Source organism: Amphibalanus amphitrite, unplaced genomic scaffold (genome assembly GCF_019059575.1).
Source record: "Amphibalanus amphitrite isolate SeventyFive unplaced genomic scaffold, NRLGWU_Aamphi_draft 000292F_arrow, whole genome shotgun sequence".
Lineage (NCBI taxonomy): Eukaryota > Metazoa > Arthropoda > Thecostraca > Balanomorpha > Balanidae > Amphibalanus > Amphibalanus amphitrite.
Window position 1 is genome coordinate 3,534 of NW_024881787.1, and position 4,344 is coordinate 7,877.

A 4,344-nucleotide genomic window follows, 5' to 3' on the forward strand; every position below is an offset into this window, starting at 1 on the left:
AGGGGGACCATCCGCGGCAAGTCCAGCTGCACTGCCCGGTACCTGGGAGGGCGACGCCTAGCCCCGCTCTGGCCGCTCGCTTCCGCGCACAACTAAGCTACCTGGCTAGGCCTGTGGGAGGGGAGGGAGAAAACCAACAACAGTCTGATGAGCCAATGGAGTCTGTGAGCCGCGCCAATCAGCGCCCTTCCGCGCGCAGACGGGAGCTAGAGCTTTTCATCTCCTTTCCTGTTTTCGCTGGTCCGCCAGTCACCAGCATAGTTCCGTGCTCTCCATCTTGGCCGATTCGGCCGTGTGCGTCAGCAACAACAGTGAGAGAGAGAGAGAGAGGGAGAGAGGGAGAGAGAGAGGGAGAGGAGAGAGGAGAGAGAGAGAGAGAGAGAGAGAGAGAGAGAGAGAGAGAGAGAGAGAGAGAGAGAGAGAGAGTCTCGGATCACGCCAGGCAGTCACATGGGTATCTATTGTTTATTTATTTTCCAGTGATCGCAAGCGTTTTTGTTTGGAACCGGGTGTGATCAGTATTTGACGCATTTCTGTGATCTGTATGATAAAGCTGAAAAATAGTGAAATATATTCACTTTAATTCACATATCGCTTTTGATTCATGGTACGGCTGCTTGATTTTGCCACAACATACAAACACAGCCGATCTCGGCATGTTTCTGTTCCAGAACAGCAGCTGCAGTGGACACCAAAAATGCATTCATGTTCTGACAACTTACTCCAAAGATACAAATATTTCACGACGAACTGCTAAGTTCCAAAGAAAGTATTTTCTCGCTCACAGATGCTCAACAAGAAGCGCACGATTGATTGCAACTAGCACGCTCACGATTTCTAAAATAGCGCTGGCCCAAACCTGCCCCTTACATCCAAATATAATATCTTAATTCCAGCCTCTGTCCTATTTATTATTTATTAGCGCACCGAGAGTGAATGATACCACGGCATAGCCGTCATATTACAGAGCACAAATTGCGAGACGACGTTCGAGACCCGTATCGGCGCATTCTTTACAGATCCGGGTGTCTCGCTTTCACTCTCAATCAACCCTGCCACACCATCAACCGAGCCACATCGGCTCCGACCATCTTGATCCCCGCACTGAAATCTGATGGCCGGCCCGTCATTTCATCCTATCCGTCGGCGCGCACTACACCCGAGCTCACCCTAAAGTGCACTGTGCGGCCTTCTTCGGATGACACCTCTGAGCATGGCGCTTGCCTTGCACCTGGATGCTTAGAGCCTCTTGTTCGTGCACGGCCGTTAGCATTTCAGGAGTCGGATGGTCTCGGCGGTGGCGGCGCTGGTCACCGTGGAGCCGTCGGAAGACACCGTCAGCTCGAGCGCCCTCGACCAGTGACCTGTAAAGCAGCGAGTCGCGGCATGTCAAGACGACCGTCACGTTTCAGTCACGAAGGCCGTTATAGAAGTCACGGCGGCCGTCATATGCCAGCCGCGGCGACCATCACATAGCAGTCACGGTGACCGTCACAGGTCACGACGGTCGTCAAATACCACTACGAGCCACGGCGACCACGACTCATAGCTCATAACGTTTCCTGACGCACACTCAGCTATAATAACAGTATATAAGCCTGTACACACATTTCTCACTCGAGAAATCGAAACCCGAACCTGAGACCCATCATACGTCACGACACTAAGTTGCAGCGGCACCTGCATTAGCAGACATCCCATCCCGGCAACACAAAAAGTTCTCCCGAGCCACCCACCTAAGGACGCGGTGACGGGTCACAGAATTGTCATGACGTCGCTGATCTAGTGACGAAAAGGGACACAGCTGACCTGTGGACGCGTTGGTTCACACAATTAGGTACTGACCTGGAGATGATGTGATAGTTTCTGGTCAATGTCGATACGCGCGCCGCGTGGCTGGCCATCACACTCTGCCAACTCCGGATGACGTTCTACAGCTGGATCGACACGCTGTCTCCAGAACCACCGCCAGAAACAAGCCTGATGGAGGATGATATGATCAAAACTAAAAAACCACAAAGCACACAATGAAGACGACAAAAGCGGCGGCAGGCACATAATGACGATCGACGACCTATAACTAAATCAGCTTATTCAACGTCAAAAAAGGCTGCAAATGTATATATTTTACTAGTCAAACGCCCGTGATAGGCTGATGTGCCTAGCTAGATGTAGCTTGACTTTCCGAATGTGGCCTAACCCTCGCCCGTATGGGGGGGGGGGTCGAACGGACCCCTCCTCGGTTTTTCGCGGATAACTCATAACTCGCATAAAAAGACGCCGATTGCGACGAAACTTTCAGTACCCTCCAGTTGATCAATTTTACACATGTCCTTGACATTTTATGAACCTGACCCAAATGAACTTTGACCTGTGACCTATTAAGCCCAGCTGCCAAGAGCCATGGCAGCTAGTTGGGGAAGCTTCAGTCCAGATAGCATATGCAAGTAGTAGCCATTCAGCAAGTCTGGTGGGAGGCACTTTCAGCAACTGTTCAGGCGTTAATTGGATGGAGAGTCTGGGGTGTGTGCGCACCAAAAAGTAGCAACTGCACACTCAGAACATTGGCAAAACCTGGGTAAAGCGAATGAGAGAGGGAGTCAGGAATCAGGCGTGCAGGGGTAGACAGCTGAAACAGGCAAGGAGAGCAGTGGAGACCTGGAGACATTATGAGGAAACATTGGTCTGGGCAGACACCCAGGTTGAGGTGAGTTGTGAAGACTCAGTCACCCAGACTCAGCACTGACAGCACTGACATCACCATAAATGTTACCAAATGCCGTGAATAGAATAGTAAGACATTTTATAAGATTGGACCCTGGGGGAACCTCCAGGCTTCCCCCATCGGATAGTTGTCTGTCCAACCCTTAGCAGGGTGGATGTTTGGGAGAGGTGGACAAAGCCCGCAGAGGGCATGTATTTCATGATCGCTACACACATTGCAAGACTTTTTTAATGATATAATAACTCAAACTTATCCATGTAACTTGTCAATTACAGGACTTTGTGGGCTTTTGTTTATTAATTCTCAGAGCATCATCTTTTCTGGTGAGTTAGGTACTTGCAACACGCATTGCTGCAAGCTCCAAAAGCACAACTCGAAATGGCCAACCACAGCAGGGTCTCAACCTGAAGCAGGAGATTGAGACGCAGAAGAGAAGGAGAGGATCAGGATCATGGAAACAAGAGAGCAGAGGACCAAAACGAATCTGGGTGAGGGGTTTATATAGACTTGACTTCAGGTAGACTACATACTTCGTAGGATAGGTACCTACCTAATAATCCCGATGGCAAATCAATATAAAAACTATTTTGATTTGTATCTCAACTAACCACAGAAAAGAAACTTGACACAAATCCACCCCACCCGGCACAGATAAACTCACAATTAAAATACATTTCAAATCCGTTTCCTGTTCCGTGGCCTCTCAAAAACAAATCAACAAGAAAATTCATTAAATTTGAAAATGTTTATAGCCTTGAGGAGCACCTTGAGTTGAATCCAAAGCCATGCTGAATAGCTTGAAACTTAAAAGTGTTCTCAATCAGTAAAAGAAACGCCGTTAAACCAATCAAATACAAAAGCTGGCGTTTGCTAGCGATAGCAGTACAGAAAACTGCGCGCAACTGCGGGTGATAATTATGGTCGGCAGTTTTCAATACCACGTTTCGTAAAGTTCCCGCGTTTATGTTGTTTAAAAACCTATACCAATAGATACAAAATTCAATTTTGTTTACTATCATGCTTTAAATAGACCCCACATCGGTCTTGTTTTCTATAAATATGCCATTAGCTCTCACCGTGTGACCTTAGGCGGCAAGGAAGCCAACGCATACCAGACCAAAATAATGCATCTTTTAATTCTTAAACTGCAATAAATCATACATATTTTGGAAGAAAATTGAATTTTTATTTCAATAAAGGGTCTTTGTGAGCCCAACAATGACTAGTTCGCCATCTAGCTATGTTTTCGTCCAGAACTGTTTTGTATTCAAAATTCGAAGTTTTAGAATTAGACGTAAATCTTTTAAAGTTCCCGCGTTTCTTACGTTTTGACATTTTAATATGTTATAATGTAAGCGATTCTGTTAATTTTAGTGAAATATTTAGACCCCACATCGATCTAGTTTTTGAGAATCATTACATATAGTGGAACAGGGTGACTATGGACAGCAATGGTGGTTATGTATTGAACATCAACTAAACACAGTTTCCAACCTTTAAAAGGCAACAAAAGGCTCAGAATCTGATAGATAATTCAATTTTGATATTTTTTGACCATGTTGTAAGCCCCACATCACTGAAGTTACTCGACAATTCATGGCAGAGCATTGGCTGGTCCG

General features: G+C 46.7%; 1 long non-coding RNA gene across 3 annotated transcripts; it reads right to left on the reverse strand.

Annotated features, from left to right (window-relative positions):
- Positions 1-451: 451 nt before the first annotated feature.
- LOC122387625 lies at positions 452-4,083 on the reverse strand. Of its 3 annotated transcripts, none has more exons than XR_006257637.1 (3): positions 3,802-4,083; positions 1,846-1,980; positions 452-1,364 (listed from the first exon to the last, which is right to left on the reverse strand). It is a non-coding gene; the product is annotated as an uncharacterized LOC122387625 (long non-coding RNA). The 3 variants fall into 3 exon arrangements; XR_006257636.1 differs by lacking the exon at positions 3,802-4,083 and adding an exon at positions 3,276-3,400; XR_006257635.1 differs by lacking the exon at positions 3,802-4,083 and having other exon boundaries at positions 1,846-3,773.
- Positions 4,084-4,344: the final 261 nt, after the last annotated feature.